Raw genomic sequence first — 19,959 nt, forward strand, 5'->3', positions numbered from 1 at the left:
TGCAACACTGTGATCAGACCACAGTTACCAAATAATACTGCGTACAATAGAGAAATACTACCATACAGTGACCAGACCATATATTATGATGACATAGTGGCTGAATACAACCTGATATAAGGGTCAAATACCAACACCCCATGACCAGCCCACATAGTGTCTGAATGCAATAATGATCATGAATAAAAAACATAATACTAATATCACCATCAGTGCCATTATACACAGGAGCTCTGTATATAGTGTCAGTGTACAGTTAATACAGTGATCACATGTGACATTATACACAGGTGCTCTGTATGTAGTGTCCGTGTACTAGTAATACAGTGATCACCGATGACATTATAGACAGGAATTCTGTATATAGTGTACCAGTAATACAGTGATCACCAGTGACTTTATAAACAGGATATCTGTATATAGGTAATACAGTGATCTCCAGTGACATTACACACAAGAGCTCTGTATATAGTGTATAGTGTGTGTACTTGTAATACACTGAGCTACTAGTGACAATTCTAGCTGGGGTTATTTATCTTCACTTTTCCTCTTTAACTGGCACTGATCGCCATCACTTCTTCCTGCTATGACTCGACTCTGCAGAAAATAACACACAGTCACCTATAACCAATCATTCCCAGAGCACTTGCCACACTTTTTCACCAATTTCTACACTACGTCAGACTTTTGTTCCCCCCATGGAAGATAGTATCCTCAATATTAAATTATATTACAGCAGTAATAATGTCCCCTAATTTGCCCCTACAGTAATTATCTCCACTATTTGCCACCATAAAACAATAATGTCTGGCCCCCTGTATTTAAAAATGTCTCCCATTCTAGCCCCTTTATTTAAAAATGTCTCCCATCCTAGGCCCCTATGTTCCTCGATCCTGGGCCCCTATGTTCCTCCATCCCAGGCCCCTAAACTGCCTTATCCTGGGCCCCTTTGTTCTTCCATCCTTGGCCCCTTTGTTCCTCCATCCCAGGCCCCTAAACTGCCCCATGCTGGGCTCCAATATCCACTACTCAGTCCATTCCCAGAGGGAGAAACAAAAAGATTCTTCTCTCACCTCCCCAGCGTCCTCCTGCGGTTTCATATCCGGCCCAGTCAAATGGCCACCCCACCCATCCGAGACCACGTGCTGACATCAGAGAGCGGCACATAACAGTGATGTTAAAAGATGTGATGTAGGCACACACATATGCACACACATGCAGACAGGCACACACTGACACATGCTCGTAGACGAGCACCTGCACACATACGCAGATGCACTGACATGCAAACGTATGTAGACACACACACACACACACACACTTACATACGTAGTCACACAGATATGCGAAGACAAATGCATGTAGACAGACACACAGACATACATAGACAGGCACACAGATACATTTATACAAATGCACACAGAAAAATGCAGAAAAATGCACACAGGAATGAACACTCATGCAGACAAGCACACACTCATACATACATAAACACAGAGGCATGAGCACACATGAAGACATGCACACAGATATGAAGACAGGCACACATATGTAGACACAGAGATGTGCACATACATGTACGCTTACATATGTAGACACAGACAAATGTACAGGTATGCTGACCCATAAACAGACAAGCACAAATACACATAGGCAGACACAAAAATACACTGGACACGCAGAAAAATGTACACACATGCAGACAGGTGCATGTAGACAGAAGCATGCACATATTCACACAGACATGCACATGAATGCAGTCACACACACATGCATAACCATGCAGACAGATATATGCACAAAGACACGCACAAGAACACAGCCAGGCACATGCACGCACACATATGTAGACATGCACAAGAATGCAGCTAGGCACATGCACGCACACATATGTAGACATGCACAAGAATGCAGCCAGGCGCATGCACACACACAGTCACACATATGCAGACATGCAGACAGGTAAACACATGCACAGACATGCACTCATATATAGACACAGGCACATGCACTCAATAATGCACAAACATGCACACATACGTAGACACACAAGCATAAGCCTGCCCACACTGTAGGAGGTATGTGTATGTGGCGTGCATGTGGTGTACATGAACACACACACAGACACATACATGCACACAGAACGCAAATACACAAATACAGGCACATGCACAGACAAGCACACATACATAGACACACAGGCATATTCATACACACACACATGTACACAGATACATACTCATTCATACAAAAAAAGTTACATAACCAGACATAAAAATATACACAAACATACACACATATTAAGGGTGCTATTATCTTCCCCAGCTGATCTCTGGTTCGGCCTGCAGGTTCCATTGAAGATCCTCTTAGGCAGGAAGTAGGAGTCCTGGGCGCACAGCGTGACCTCACAGTTAGCAGACAGGGCAGCATCTGTTAACTGTGACACTGCCGGCCGGGCGGCACACGAACAACTGAAGACACAGTGCAGTTCCGGCCAACACAAAAACAGGCGTACCCACGGCCCTAGCACAGCCACTGGTGGAGCCACCTGGGGCCCCCTGCCCTAGTCCAGCCTGCGGATAGCAACCAGCTGTTAATCAACCCGCTGTCCTGGTGGACCAGTCCAACACTGCATACTCACCTCTCCTCGGTCCCTCACTGTTGCTTCTCGTTCTCCCACTGTCTGTGCTCTCCACATCTCAACATGGTGGTGACTGTCATGCAGTAATGATGTTACTACTGTGCTGAGCTTTCAGAGAACACAAACACCAGTGGCACAATGATGAGAAAGGAGCGCTGTGCTCCGTCTAATCGTTGCTTTCAAATGTATGGGCATCTGCCATTTGAAAGTGTGATCCTGGGCGAGAGGGTCCGGTGATGGTTCTGACATTGTGGGCAGCTGCTGCCTGGCCCCCCCCAGCTCACGGGCCCCATAGCAGTGGCATGGCTGCCTCTATTGGTGGTACGCCACTGCTGAGACCTAAAAAATGTAATTCATTCTCTAATAATATGAGTCTTAGGTGTGTGCATAATTTAAAATGTGCAAGGCCTGCGGTAAAGGACGTAAAAGTGGCTGTCCCGCTGTTGGTGGTGAATGCAGAGATCAGGAGCCAGGGCAAACTAGGTCTGCTGTAGGAGTATGCAAAGACACATCATCTAGAACTAGCTGCCTGTCTCATTTTGCAGAGGGGCGCGTGACAACACCGTTGAAGACAGAACAGTACAAGCAGGTTGTGGGCTGGGTGGCTGATAATGCTTTCAATTTGTTTAACAGCATCAACCTGTCTTATACACGGTCCATTCTGACTAGACAAGAGTCAGTACCACATAATCCTCACACTGAAATTCCTTTATCCAACCATGGCGAGTCTAAGAAGACAAGTAACCCCACACTATGGCAATTAGAGGAGCTCTTTACCTTTCCATTTATGCTTCTTCTGGCCTCTCAATGTGCATGTTTCAAGAGGCACATGAGGAGATAGTGTGCAGTGATGCCCAAATATGTGAGCAGCCACAGTCAGAAGGAAGCATATCTATTTTTACAGTGCTGCCAATTTTTATATCTGTCTATGTGACAAGTTCTGGTGTCTAATTGAGCGGGCTATGTGGGTCAAGCAGGCAATAGCTAAGATAAGTGACCTCAAATGTAAAAATTTTTTGAATCAGTGAGATCAGAGATGAATATCAGTGGTTGTTGTATGAAGTACAGGACACCAGAGGCCGGATTTCAACACCTGAGTTCTCCTTTACTAGTTGAAATGTTGACATTGATCGTTATCCACTATGTAATAGTTTGGGTCCTGAGAGACATAGTTACATAGTTACATAGTTACTTAGGTTGAAAAAAGACCTAAGTCCATCTAGTTCAAGCTTCCTCAGATATGTTGTACTTTCTTGCCAACTTGTGTCAACTGCTCTAGTAGTGTGGCCTGCAGGATTCTAGTCTGCAGTTACGTAATGGCACTGTTTTGGATAAACAAATCTTCTAATTTGTAACATCCTTTTATTATCATAGACGTAGCACCAGCTAGTTTCTTTGTGGATGTAACCTACGACCGCCTTGCTATCTGAATATAACCCAGTCTTTTTCAGGTCACTGTCTATATCAGAGGTGATGAATTCAGCTAACTCACCAGCTAAAACTGCAGCGCATAGCTCTAACCTGGGTATAGTGTGCTCTGGGTATGGTGTAAGATTGGCTTCCCTCATGACGAATCCGATGTGAACATCATCTTTAGCATCCACAGTCTTAAGGTAGCCAATGGCAGCAATCAGCTTGACAGAAGATTAAGAGTGCTGAACACAGTTGAAACAAGTAGATCACTCCACCCTTGTGCTTTTTTATGCTGTTTGAGGCATTGTAATTGAACAAAAATAAAAAAAACCTTGTATGTGTAAGAGCCGGATCCTGAAAGTTTTTTCTTTGGACTCTAATACGATACTCTATAACATGTTTAGAAGGATCATTGATGGTGTTGGGTGAATGTACTCAGCACTGCTCGGTACTCGATGAAGTATTATGGTCCTTGAATATTCACGGTGCTCATCCGAGTATCCCAGGTGATTGGATGTGTTGTCCATGTTGCTTGTTATTGTCTGCAGCGCTGATGTCCCCAATCAAGGAGCTCAATAGCTAACTGGTTAGCTACAGCACTGTTGATGTGATATCAGAGATGCAGACAATTATTGACACCAGATGCAATTGCAGCTTGTATTTTTTAAAACAAAAAAGACGCATCAGACATCAAGAGGATATGAAGAGTCAGCATCATGGAAGAGGTACTCACATGAATACAATACTAGAACCAAATATTTGAGGAGGATTTGGAGACATTCTGCTTAAAAAAGTATAAATATATGTTAATTTACACTGTTTTGATAGTAGAAGCTAAGCAGAATCTTGCCAAATTCTCCTCATAATCTCAAAACAAAGTTTTGAGAAGGCTTTTTAACATTTAAAATAGCCATGAATCCTGTTTTGGATTGTCAAGTTCAGAACCACCATCAGCACATGAATGCAGTGCCAAGGCCACCATCAGTACATGCATGCCGCATCAGAACTATCATCAGCACATGAGTGCAACACCAGAGCCACCATCAGCTCATGAATGCAGGGCCTGAACCACCATCAGCACATGAATGCAGCATCAGAATCACCACCAGCACATAAATGCATCACCAGAATAACCATCAGTACATGAATGTAGTGCCAGGACCATCATCAGCACATGATTTAAACGTCAGAACCACAGTCAGCACATTAATGCAGCATAAAAACCACCGCCAGTACATGACTAAATCACCATGCTTAGACTCATGTACAATTGTATTGCATGAACCAACAACTCCCATTTTGTCCTTAACAGTGGTAATAAGATGCTGGGAGTTGTTGTTATCAATTATCAGACTGCGGACCATACAGGAACCACAGTACTGATAAGACACAAACAGTATCACAAATAAACATTTACATCAAGGTACCTTAAAGGTGACATCTTCTCTGATCTGAATCATTCCCATTCCTTATATCTCCCCGTAGTACAGAAGCCATGATGAGATTTCATGCCCACAGCTCATCTCTGAAGACCTCGCTCTTTGTTCTTCAGCAGCACTTCCCGACAGTGTCTTTAAAAATAAAAGTATCATTATTCTGACCCATTAATATGAATATATCCCATTCTGCATACCTGAATAAATTATTGCTGTGCTTCCTTCACAAAATATTTCCACCCATATATACACTGTCTCTATCCAAAATATCCCCCACACTGCACCTCTTCATAATAAACCTCCAACACCCAACACTCCCCCTCTTCACAATAAACCCTCAACACTACCCCTCTTCATAATAAACCCCCAATACTGGCTCTCTTCAAAATATCCCCCCAGATTGCCTCTCTCCATAATATTCCTCCTACACTGCCTCTCCAAAATATCTCCCCACACTGCCTCTCTTTATAATATACCATCATGCTGCCTCTCTCCATAATATTCCTCCACGCTGCCCCTCTCCATATTATACCCCCTGCATTGCCTCTCTCCATAACATACCCACACGCTGCCTCTATCGATAATATCCCCCACGCTGCCACTCTTCTCTAATATACACTCCATGCTACCCCTCTCCATAATGACCCCCACCATCACCCCTCTCCATAAAATTCCCCCACACTGCCCCTATCCATAATATTACCCCACACACAGCTTCTCTCCATAATGTACCTCCACAGTGGCCCACTTTATAATATACCTCCAACACTGCCTTTCTATATAATATATCCCCCACACTGCCTCTCTTTATATTATATCTTCACACTGCCTCTCTACATATAATATACTCTCTACACTGCCTCTCTATTTAATATACCCCCATGCTGCCTCTCTATATAATATACCCCCACTGTCTCTCTTTATAATATACCCCCCCACAGTCTCTTTCTTCATAATACCCTTCACACTGCCCCTCTCCAAAATATTAACCCCATTTGCTGTTTTGTAAAATATACCCCCTCACACACACACTGCCCCTCTGGATAAAGTACTCCCCCAACTGCCTCTTACAAAGCTATGTCGCTTTCACAAATGTTCCCTTGTTATGTGCCCTAATCCCCCTCCTCACTCATCCACAGGGATTACACATGTCATATTCGGCTCCTCCATGGAGCACTTACCGCTGCCCGATGTGTCTCTGTGGTGCCAGCAGCAGTGTGATAACATAAGCAAGGTGCTGACCTCATCACGCTGTTGCAAGTTGGAGCTCCAGTCCGATACTATCACTGATCAAATGTATTTATGTCTGAGAGACGCAAAAACATTTGAATAGGAAGGAAGGAGCTGCGGTCACCGCCACTCTCCTCAGCAGTATGTACGCCAGGCAGCATTAGCTTGCCTTGCACACACCATCATAGTGTATAGCAGAGCCAGGGCAGCATAGCACAGCACCCTGCTTCCTGGTCCTGCTCCTTTCAGTGATGCTACTGCGCGCAAGGCAATTTAATGCTGCACAGCCTGCACACTGCTGAGGAGAGCAGCGGTGACTGTAGATTGAGTGGCCCACTACAGGGACCGGCCCTTCTAGCATTTGCCAGAATTGCCCGATGGGCAGTCTGGCCCTCCTTGTAATACTAATGAATCACATGACAATGAGGAAGAAACAAGGCTAATTGGGCAAAATTTGACTATTTTCACTTAGGAGTGTACTCACTTTTGCTGTCAGTAGTTTAGACATTGCTTGCTGTGTGTTGAGTTACTTAGAGAGCACAACAAATTTACCTTGTTATATATGCTGTACACGGCCTACTTTACATTGTATTAAAGTGGCATATCTACAGTATTGTCTCATGAAAATGTTTAATAAAATATTCATAAAAATGTAAGGGATGTATTCACTTTTGTGATATACTGTAGCTGACACTCGCTACTGAAACGTAACACGGTAAACTTACGGCGGTTTTCAGGAACGCACATGTGCAGTGCCATACATGTTGTGAAGTTGTTAAAAGAGATAAACATAGATGTGAAAGAAATGTCTGTGACATTCGTTATTTCAAACTATATAATTAATATATAAATATAAAAGCAGGAGACATCAGCGATAATTTAAGATAAGGTAAATATTTAGAAATACTGTATGTCTGCATGGTTAAATTTCTTCTTTCTTATTATATCTAGTTTAAAGTGGTTTTCTGGGCATACACATTATTAAGCATAGTAAAGGCTGAAATAAATTTTTAAAAAAATAAAGAAGCCCTCCCAAGAAGATTTTTTAAATAAATCTGTGCATATGTGCATGTACTATAGTGTGTATGAGTTAATCTAGTCACATACTATCACCTTGTCCGGGGCCTATTGCCGTTCTGCTACCCTTGTCAATGATATCAGCGCACTTCAGACTCTCCACATACCTCTATGCACTAAGCGGAGCCAGAAGCCTCTATCAATAAAAATCTATGGAGCATCAGAACAAGGCCTAAATTGTAAAAATCACTTCCAGATCACACAGACCGCAGTGTGACGTTGGGAAACTGCAGAAAGGTGAGGTCTCTGAGAAGAGGAGCAAAACGGTGCTGGATAAAGAAGAAGGTGGCAGTGAGTAATTATATTAACACACTCACACAACACTACGCGCATTTATATATATATATATATATATATATATATATATATATATATATATATATATATATACACTGTATATCATAGAAGAGAACAATTCTTTAATATATTACTTGCTGTCAAAATTCTACTCTATTCCTGAGCTGTCACATAAATGGTGAGGGGACCTCCAGCTCTCTGCCATACTCCATTTAAAGCACAGAACACAGAAGATTTCCTGTCTGTGCTTTGAACGTCTCAGCCAGAAGATATGCAGTGTGCGTTGAAAAGTGATATTATTGGGGTCATGGTGTGTGATCCTCACCAAGTTTCACAAGATGGGAGAGAGAACAATAAGAGCACAGACATTGCAAACAGACATAGAACAAGAATTCTTATCAGCTTGTTACTTCTGCCAGAGGGGACGGTGCTGGATGTTTCAAACTGCTCGAATTCATAGAATAAATGACTACATTATATGACTCTATGCTTCTCTGGAGTACGCTGAACCTCTGTTGTGCAAGTGCCAGCACCTTCAGGACCTGTAGCATTACTAGCTGGAGGAAAGCATCAGAATAGTACATACAAGGTGAAGTACGTGCAGTTATTTATACATCTTGAAACTACATTTTTGTCTGAGAATGGTACCTTGTAGGTGGAGTGGATCGGGGGGGGGGGGGGCTGAGAGTGGGATTGAGTGAGCAACAGGACAGATTTTCTTGCTTTTTTGGGAAATATAGTCTAGTGGACCACAAGGAGCATTGGCAGAAAATTCAGGATGTAAACAATAACAAAGCAAAAAGATTGATTCAGAAGGCTAAAGGGGACCTTCAGAGGAAAAAAACGAAAATAAAGCCAGTAGGGGTTAGGTAACTTTTACAGAGATAGAGGGTTTTATTTTTACTTTTGTGTCTGGAAAACCCTTTTACGTAAACTGACAAGTGGCTGGATATGTCAAGTTCCAATAAAGGCAATTTACTTTACATTCCATTTGTCTCAAGTCATCTTATAGTAAAAGCTTCAGCAAGATGATTACAATGAATTAATAGATGATAATTGCAACCTTGGCAGGTGAAAAGTCCTGCACTTCTTAGTGTTGACACTCGTAGTTGTCATTTTGCAATACATTAAGAATCTGTTACATTAACAATGACGGTTTCAGGGTGAGGTTCTTTATTGTGATGTTCTTAGAAGAACAATGACTTCACTTATAGATGATTTGGTAGCTCTAAAAGGTAGAATGGTTAATTTACAACCTAAAGTGGACACATACCAGTATGGCCGAGTATTCATGCATATGAGGGGTTTGGTAGGGAGCAGTTGGATGGTGTTTTGGCATCTTTGCTCATATCAGTTAGGTCTCTATGAATGACATTTTCTTCCTATTTATTTTAGAAAGTGTAAACTTTTGGCCCAACTGTGCATTCTCCGATGCTGCTGGTAGAGGAAGCTTTACCTTTACAGTGTCAGAGGAGCTCAGTATCACTAAAGCTGTTGGATACAAATTAGGAGCAGTGCTTAAAAGATGCATGACAAGTAGCTAGCAAATGCCCTGTCCTTGTATAGGAAAGTAGCCATCGCTGAGAGTGGTGGCTACATAAGCTATACACCATAGAATTAAACATCACTCCATTCTTGAGTGAAGAGAGATTTTTTTATCAGGAGGTAAACTGCAAAGTTGATTTTTTTTACAAGGACCTTACAATTTTTTTTATTATTTAATAAGAAGAGATATCACTTTTAACATTGCACAAACCACTAAACAATATCAAATTAGGTGTGATTTTTTTCTACTGTATTATCCTAGTGCTGTTATCAGTCAGGGAGACCTTTGTTAGATCTGTATTTGTATTGGTGCTACTAATAGTGCCCTACACCTAAACCCCATATTTGACGTGACAAAAATGGTGCTTAAAAGCGCGATATTGTTGTATAGACAGCGATATTTGTAATGTGTAATAGCTGCTAACGATCGTAATATTGTGTGATTCTCGTGAAACCAGATCTTTTAAGTTGCTTAAAAATTATTGCTTGTTGTCATAAGGTTTCACCGTGTAACAAGTTGCTAAAAGCTGTAATACGTGCTTTTGTGAATGATTATCGAATTCCCATCGTCTGCAACAGTGATCTTTCGAGCGAATATTTGCTTCTGTAACAATGAGCTTGTACACATGATAACGGCGAGGTAAATATTCGCTCTCGTTAAATAATCCGAATGTCTAATAACGCCTTACGATAGTGGTGGGCACTTTTTTTTCTAGATCATAGTCTCATGTGTTTGACCATTTTAAAAAAAAGAGCAAAATTATCCCTTTTAATGCCCAAACCATTGCTACCCCTTTCTACACTATCGGCACAACTCATTCTAATTTAGAGAAGGTGGGAGACAGAGATAAAAGAAAAAAGGTAGGTGAGCAGAAAACCCAAGTAAACACTGAACAATGCCATTAATTCAGAACCAGATTCAGTTTTAGGCTAGTGCCCCACTTTGCATTCTCCTACTTGCCTTAATTGATTTATCCAAAGTTGCCTTTTTCTGAAATTTAGCGCTGACAACGCATGTGTATTTCCCGCGTTTTAGCTGCGTTTTCAGCGCTTTTTACATGCTTTTCCACTTGCGTTTTGAAAGATGCGTTTTGAACATCAAGACACAGCTAAATAAAGTTTAAGCAGTCAAACAGAATGAAAAAGGGAAAAAAGTTAAACAAATCTATCATTTAAATTAAAATAATGGAAATATATTTATATCATTCATTTTTTGTGTTAATTCGATATTTAACGAAAAATTAGCAATAAATTAATAATTTTTTAAATTTTATTGGTCAAACTATGTGTGTGTGTAAAGGGACATATGAAATTATTATTTTGATGTCCAAAAAACATGCGTTTTTGAAGTCCAAAACGCATGTTTTCTGCACCAAAAAAGAAGGCTAAACGCAGGCATTCTGAGGATTTTTGGTTTTTGCCATTTCTCATTGACTTCAATGTTATCAAAACTGACCGAAAATGGCAAAAACAATTGAAATGTTGCTTCTTTGAACGCATGGTTTTTGCCACAAAATATACAAATTCGCAGATGCGTTTACAAACGCAAAATGGGCCGGAAAAATCACATTTGCGATTGATTTTAATGGGAAATGGAAACGCAAGCATTTTGGCAGGAAAAAGGTGCTTCTCAAAATGGACCAGAAAAGCACCTGAAACGCAGGTGGAAACGCAAAGTGGGGCCCTAGCCTTAGGGGCACTTTGCACACTGCGACATCGCAGGTGCGATGTTGGTGGGGTCAAATTGAAAATGACGCACTTCCGGCATCGCATGCGACATCGCAGTGTGTAAAGGCTGGATGATACGATTAACGAGCGCAAAAGCGTCGTAATCGTATCATCGGTGCAGCGTCGGCGTAATCCATGATTACGCTTACGCGACGGTCCGATGTTGTTCCTCGCTCCTGCGGCAGCACACATCGCTGTGTGTGAAGTCGCAGGAGCGAGGAACGTCTCCTACCGGCCTCACTGCGGCTTCCGTAGGATATGCGGAAGGAAGGAGGTGGGCAGGATGTTTACATCCTGCTCATCTCCGCCCCTCCGCTCTGATTGGCCGCCTGCCGTGTGACGTCGCAGTGACGCCGCACGACCCGCCCCCTTAACAAGGAGGCGGGTCGCCGGCCACAGGGACGTCACACGGCAGGTGAGTGTGTGTGTGAAGCTGGCGTAGCGATAACTTTTGCTACGCCAGCTATCACCACATATCGCTGCTGCGACGGGGGCGGGCACTATCGCACTCGGCATCGCAGCATCGGCCTGCGATGTCATAGTGTGCAAAGTGCCCCTTACACTTTGGTTAGATTTGGATTTATACAATCTTTGTTCATACGCCTTAATATCTGAAATTAATTCCAACCATTCTTGAATACTAGGAGGATTAATGGTTAACCATTCTGTCACTATAATAAGACAAGCAAGAAAATAATTGTTTAAATGCATTCTATGATATGCTTGCAAAAATGTATATACTAAGTACCATGTTATTAAGCACTTGCAATTTATTTATTTATAGTCAGGGTATTTTTCATACAATTTTTCTCTTTGTTTTTTTCTAGTCTTGAGGCTGCCATTCACATGCTTGTAATGTTGCATGTTTACTGAACATTTGTTACAGCTCAGTTTCTTTTGGTGTTTTTCGTCTGTTTTCTTGCTTTAGTGCAAGATGGGGGTGCAGCCCTCCATATACTGAGACTGGGCAATCAATTTGCTTCCCACTTTGCTTTCTGGGACCCAGCTGACCACTTGTTACCATTCACATTGGAGTTTTGATAGACACAAGTCAGGTATAGAAAATGTTTTTAACTTTAGTTGGTTAGGGACCGTCCCAGATGGGTACGCCGTGACGAGGTGGGACAGCTTCTTACCTTTTTGAAAATATGCATATACTAAGTACCCTGTAATTAAGCACTTGCAATTTATTTATTTATAGTCAGGGTATTTTTCATACAATTTTTCTCTTTGTTTTTTTGGGGTTTTTTTTTCTAGTCTCGAGGCAGCCATTCACATGCTTGTAATGTTGCATGTTTAATGAACATTTGTTACTGCTCAGTTTCTTTGGTGTTTTTTCTCTATGATAGGCTTGGTAGTTTTCACATCCATCATTAAATCTTTTATAGATCCACACCAAAAGTCTAGCAGATATATATATATATCTATATATATAGATAGATAGACATGGATAGGTATATAGATATATATACAGTTAGGTCCAGAAATATTTGGACAGTGAAACAAGTTTTGTTATTTTAGTTGTTCACAAAAACATGTTCAGAAATACAATTATATATATAATATGGGCTGAAAGTGCACACTCCCAGCTGCAATATGAGAGTTTTCACATCCAAATCGGAGAAAGGGTTTAGGAATCATAGCTCTGTAATACATAGCCTCCTCTTTCTCAAGGGACCAAAAGTAATTGGACAAGGGACTCTAAGGGCTGCAATTAACTCTGAAGGCATCTCCCTCGTTAACCTGTAATCAATGAAGTAGTTAAAAGGTCTGGGGTTGATTACAGGTGTGTGGTTTTGCATTTGGAAGCTGTTGCTGTGACCAGACAACATGCGGTCTAAGGAATTCTCAATTGAGGTGAAGCAGAACATCCTGAGGCTGAAAAAAAAGAAAAAATACATCAGAGAGATAGCAGACATGCTTGGAGTAGCAAAATCAACAGTCGGGTACATTCTGAGAAAAAAGGAATCGACTGGTGAGCTTGGGAACTCAAAAAGGCCTGGGCGTCCACGGATGAAAACAGTGGTGGATGATCGCCGCATACTTTCTTTGGTGAAGAAGAACCCGTTTCACAACATCAACTGAAGTCCAGAACACTCTCAGGGAAGTAGGTGTATCTGTCTCTAAGTCAACAGTAAAGAGAATACTCCATGAAAGTAAATACAAAGGGTTCACATCTAGATGCAAACCATTCATCAATTCCAAAAATAGACAGGACAGAGTTAAATTTGCTGAAAAACACCTCATGAAGCCAGCTCAGTTCTGGAAAAGTATTCTATGGACAGAAGAGACCAAGATCAACCTGTACCAGAATGATGGGAAGAAAAAAGTTTGGAGAAGAAAGGGAACGGCACATGATCCAAGGCACACCACATCCTCTGTAAAACATGGTGGAGGCAACGTGATGGCATGGGCATGCATGGCTTTCAATGGCACTGGGTCACTTGTGTTTATTGACGACATAACAGCAGACAAGAGTAGCCGGATGAATTCTGAAGTGTACCGGGATATACTTTCAGCCCAGATTCAGCCAAATGCCGCAATGTTGTTCGGACGGCACTTCATAGTACAGATGGACAATGACCCCAAGCATACAGCCAAAGCTACCCAGGAGTTCATGAGTGCAAAAAAGTGGAACATTCTGCAATGGCCAAGTCAATCACCAGATCTTAACCCAATTGAGCATGCATTTCACTTGCTCAAATCCAGACTTAAGACGGAAAGACCCACAAACAAGGAAGACCTGAAGGCTGCGGCTGTAAAGGCCTGGCAAAGCATTAAGAAGGAAAAAACCCAGTGTTTGGTGATTTCCATGGGTTCCAGACTTAAGGCAGTGATTGCCTCCAAAGGATTCGCAACAAAATATTGAAAATAAAATTTTTTTTTTGGGTTTGGTTTATTTGTCCAATTACTTTTGACCTCCTAAAATGTGTAGTGTTTGTAAAGAAATGTGTACAATTCTTACAATTTCTATCAGTTATTTTTGTTCAAACCTTCAAATTAAACGTTACAATCTGCACTTGAATTCTGTTGTAGAGATTTCATTTCAAATCCAATGTGGTGGCATGCAGAGCCCAACTCGCGAAAATTGTGTCACTGTCCAAATATTTCTGGACCTAACTGTATGTCTGCTTTAGTCTCACATTCCTTCTCCCCCCAAATCAAAGCATTAATAATACTTTTGATTGTTTTAATGATTTTGGCTCTAAACTATATGGGCTTGTGTAGGATGACGGTTCTGACTAAAGCAATGCTGTCAGTGTTTGCTACATTTAAATGATTCCAAATTCTCTCTTTATTATTGAAAGATGCATTCAAAATATTTTTTTTATTTGCAAATCTGTGCAAATATGTATATAATGGTCCTGTTCTAGTTTACATGACTGAAATTCCGTCTTGCTGGATCATATTGGGGTTTGTGCGTAAACCACAAGTTGACCTTTACAATGTACAAGTGCATCTCAATAAATTAGAATATCATCAAGAAAGTTAATTTATTTCAGTAATTCAATACAAAAAGGAAAACACATGTATTATATAGAGTCATTACACACAGAGTGATCCATTTCTAGTGTTTACTTTTGTTAATGTTGATGATTATGGCTTACAGCCAATGAAAACCCAAAAGTCAGTATCTCAGAAAATACAAGAAGTTGACTGCTGCTGGAGTCAGTGCTTCAAGAGCCACCACACACAGACGTATCCTGGCAATGGGCTACAACTGTCATATTGTTTGTGTCAAGCCACTCATGACCAATAGACAACGCCAGAAGCGTCTTACCTAGGCCAAGGAGAAAAAGAACTGGACTGATGCTCAGTGAGTGGTCCAAGGTGTTGTTTTCAGATGATAGTAAATTTTGCATTGGAAATCAAGGTCCCAGAGTCTGGAGGAAGAGTGGAGAGGCCACAATCCAAGTTGTTTGAGGTCTAATATGAAGTTTCCACAATCAGCAATGTCATCTGCTGGAGTAGGTCCACTGTGTTTTAACAAGACAAAAGTCAGCGTAGTTGTCTACCAGGAAATTTTAGAGCACTTCATGCTTCCCTCTGCTGACTAGCTTTTTGGAGATGGAAATTTCATTTTCCAGCAGGACTTGGCACCTGACCACACTGCCAAAAGTACCAATACCTAGTTTAATAACCACTGTATCACTCTGCTTGATTGGCCAGCAAACTCCCCTGACCTAAACCTCATAGAGAATCTTTGGGGTATTGTCAAGAGGAAGATGAAAGACACCAAACCCAGCAATGCAGATGAGCTGAAGGCTGCTATCAAAGCAATTTGGGCCTCCATAACACCTCAGCAGTGCCACAAGCTGATTGCCTCCATGCCACACAGCATTGATGCAGTAATTCATGCAAAAGGAGACCCAACCAAATATTGAGTGCATTTACTGTACAGACTTTTATTCAAACCTTCTTGCACTTAAAAACTTGGTTGAATTCATACTCCATGTCATAACCAGAAGCAGGATCAGGGAAACTCTTTACATAGGAGAGATTATATTGAGGACCAGAGGACTTAGGAAAGAAACATGAAAGAAATTAGTAATTTTCAGAGTAAGAGGTAATTTAAGATAAAAGGTAACCGGGTTTCTTTGCTCCATAATTTGAAATGGGCCAATGATTTTGGGTGCCAGTTTTTTGCAATGAGTCTTCAAACTAATGTTTTAGTGGCTAGCCATACCTTATCTCCCAATGTTGGGAACACGTTAGCAATGTCAACACTCTTGTTAGCTATTGCAGCTGTGACTGCAGCTAAATTAGCTTATACCTCAGTCCAGATGTTAAGGATGTCCAGACAAATGCTGATCACAGCAGGAAGTACGCTTTTAGCTGCAATAGGCAAAAATCTCTGCCAAACACTATATTAAATGAAGATTTCCCAGAAGACTCTGAAACTGAATTGTTATGGGAAAATTTGGCCAAAGAAAGTAAATCTGGACTGTTAACTAGGTGTGAGTTGGAAAATATTCATAAATACAGTTACATGGACTGATTAATAGAGATGAACGAACCCAAAGTGTAAAGTTTGAAGTTCGTAACAAATGATGGGTGTCTGGGCCTTGCACTCGAATATGGACTTACAGTGTTGGCTGTCCACAGTACGTTGTTCCCAGCCGCTACTACTATTCAAAGTGGGCCGTCCCTTCCCTGTACACACATGTGGAAGATGAAATAAGGTGTGCACTGCACAATGCCATCAGTGGCAAGGTCCCCATAACCACAGGTGCATGGACCAGTAAGAACGGGAAGGGATGTCATATGTCAATAACTGCCCACTGGGTAAATGTAGGGGAGGCTGGTACAGAGGTGGAAGGCATTCTAGGCATACCCTAACATCACTGAGGATTGCTGGATGTTTCTGTGTCCATGATGCCTCCTTTTTCGCTTCCTCCACCACCTCCTCATCCACCTCCTCATCCAGTCAGAGTAAGACCTTTACCACCAACTTCAGCACAGCCAGGGGGAAATGACAGCATGTTGTTCTGAAACTCATCTGTCTGGGGGACAAATCCGATACTATGCAGGAGCAGATGAGTGCTTGTTGCCTGTGAACCTCAAGCCTGACCTGATGATGTGTGATAATGGACAAAATCTCGTAGCAGCTCTGAGCCTAGACATTTTGGTGCACATCCCTTGCAAGGCGCAAGTGCTGAAATGGGTGGTGCAGAGTTTTCTTAAAAATTACCAACATATGTAAGCACTGCTGTTGAAAGTCTTGCAGTGTGTGCGCGCTGTTGTCATTATTACCCTGCTGCTGCTCGCCTGTGTATGCTGCAGCATCACCTCTCACAGCCTCACATGCAACATACCAACAAGGTGGAACTCCTTCTTACATAAGCTGTAAAATCTGTGTAAACAGCAGAAGGCAATGGTGTAGTTTCAGCTGCATCATGCACGGGTAAGTCGCTCTGAGGAACAACACTACTACACCACTAACAAGTGGGCCCCCATATGTGACATGTGTGCTGTGTTGCGCTTCTTCGAATGCTCCACTAACATGGCCAGTACTGATGACGTCATCATCAGTGTTACTATCCCACTTCTATGTGTGCTTGAAAAAAAGGCTTATGACAATGATGGATCAGGTGGTGCCACAGAAGGAAAAGGAAGACCAGGGAACTTTCATAACATTATCAGGCCTGCCATCCAAACATAGCTCAGAGGGTGAGATCCTGTACCAACAGCAACCAGGGACACAATTGTCCAACAGGGGACAGCTTTGGAGGATGAGAATGTGGAGGAGGAACCATTTTTACAGCAAGGTGGCCCCCAAAGCAGCCTGTGGACATCACTGGAGCCTGGCTAGGGGGATACAGAGAACACCAAGGGCAGCTTATCATTGCCTCTGGCCAGACTGGCACACATAAGTCAATACCTCCTGATGTGCCTGCATAATGATCACCAAGTTTCCAGGATTGTTAGCAGTGCTGATTACTCGGTGGCCACCTTGCTAGATCTTTGCTATGAGTTCAGCGTACCATCCTTCGGACACTGGAATGGAATTGGAAAATGCGAGAATACAAGTACACACTGGTAGATGCACTACTAATGCCATTTCTAGAAAAATTTTCTGCTCACCCACTTCAAATCCCTTTGCCTTCACTCCGTGTCACGGATCATCAGCCGGGCAACCACAAGCAATGATGTGGTAGTATCCAGCACAGGAAGGAAAGCACACTCCAGATAAGATCTCCAAATAGTTTTATTCCATGTGTATATGAAATATATATGGCAAAAATGTGTCATGACTAAGACCGTGTAATACAGTTGAAACGCGTCGCAAGTCACCTTTTATTTCCCCCGTCCAGGGGCTGTCTGTAACCTGCCATATATATTTCATGTATACTTGGAGACCTTATCTGGAGTGTGCTTTCCTTCCTGTGCTGAATACTACTAAATTACTGATGCCATTTCCACCAGACAGTGGGGGCTCAGTGGAAGAATAAGGCAGAGGAGGAAGTGGCCAATGCAGCCAGTACACCAGCACTACCTTTGAAGGGGGGGAGGATTTAAGGCAGAAATGTGGAAAAATATCCTCAGTATGCCACCTGCAACCTGCACCACCATCTGATATAGTGCATATTAGCAGGATACAGCATTTCAGCACCATGGTGGAAGAGTATGTGTCCACACGTCTATCCATACTGAGTGATAGGTCTGCCACATTTCCTTTCTGGTTCTCTAAATTGGACACATGGCCTGAGCTTCTGTTGCAGGCAGGGGCCGCTACCGCTTCTATGGGCCTGCTCGGATCCAGGCTTGCTGCTGCGGCTCGAGTGGTGACCGGACCCGGGCTCGCACGGCCATCCGGCCTCACAACCGTCAGAAAGGGGATATTTACAGGGGAGTTGTTGTGTCTGTGACGCCACCCGTGGGTTGCAGTGAGGGATGGCGGCATTGCCGCTGCCTGGTGATGGGGCGCCCAGGGATGATGGAGCGAGACAGCAAGATGGGATCCCCTCCACGGGTAGGGGAGGTGTAGTCCCGGGGCCCGCGATCTGAACACGGGAGTGATGGCTGCTGGAGGTGGCGCGCCGGGCTGGTCCGGGGGTCAATGGTGTTCAGTAATTTCACACAAGTCCAGTAGTAAACCAAGTTGCCAGTGGCCGGCTGCCTTTGGAGGGTGCATTCGGGTCCCGCACCCAGGTTAATGAACAGGTATCCCTTCCTCCTGCACTTTGTATTTGTCTTTCCTTTTGGACGACTTTACATTGAACGGAGAAGTCCACTTCCGGTTCTGTGTGTGTAGGGAGTTGTGGCCCGCGAAATCTGACCTTTGAGATCTCAGTGGGTTCTGGCGCGCCCTATCCCCTGTGTTGGGCTTCCGTTTCGCTATATCTGGGCAGTTAACGGGACAAAGTCTGGAACCTTGTCCACGGCTGGTTAATTGGAGAGGTGCTTGTAACCTTCCTCGCCATAGGGTCCAGGCACCCCGACTGTGCATGGCCTCCGGACCGGATTCCCGCTGTCGGCACCGGTGGGCTACAACCCTGCCCTGGTCCACTTAAGGTCTCCCGCGACCGGATCTCCGTCGCCTGTGGCCCTGTTCACTGTCTGCCACCTAGCCGGGTAGTCCAAGGGCTACTACCCCAGACTACACTTCTCAGTGCTTGCTCCACTTCCACTTGACTGTCTACACTTCAAAGTCTGAACTTGATCTAAACTAAAACTAATCTGACGTGTTCCCACCTCCGATACCTCAGGACCCATAGGTGGGCGTTCTCATCCGTATGATCCGCCCACTGGTGTGTCCCTATTGTCATGAGGGGGTAGTTAGGGTTTAATGGCTGTGTGTTATGCCTGAATGTGGGTTTCTGGTGGTAACAAGGAGGATGTACAACTTTTGTGACTACCTGGTTGTGCCAGGGCATCACACTCCCACTTGGTTGAATACAGCCCATCTGCGGGCTGTCTGGCCACTGACGTTTATTTTTGCAGCAACTGAAAGTAGAAAAAGTAACAAGAATATATAAAACATTATAAAACTTTCATCCCTTACGGGAGGCACATTACTTGAACGTTGCAATAAACAAAAACATTCATCTACTTCTCCTGCTTTCACCCGCCACCCAAAACACCTGAACC

This window comes from Anomaloglossus baeobatrachus, chromosome 1 (genome assembly GCF_048569485.1).
Source record: "Anomaloglossus baeobatrachus isolate aAnoBae1 chromosome 1, aAnoBae1.hap1, whole genome shotgun sequence".
NCBI classification, from domain to species: Eukaryota; Metazoa; Chordata; class Amphibia; order Anura; family Aromobatidae; genus Anomaloglossus; species Anomaloglossus baeobatrachus.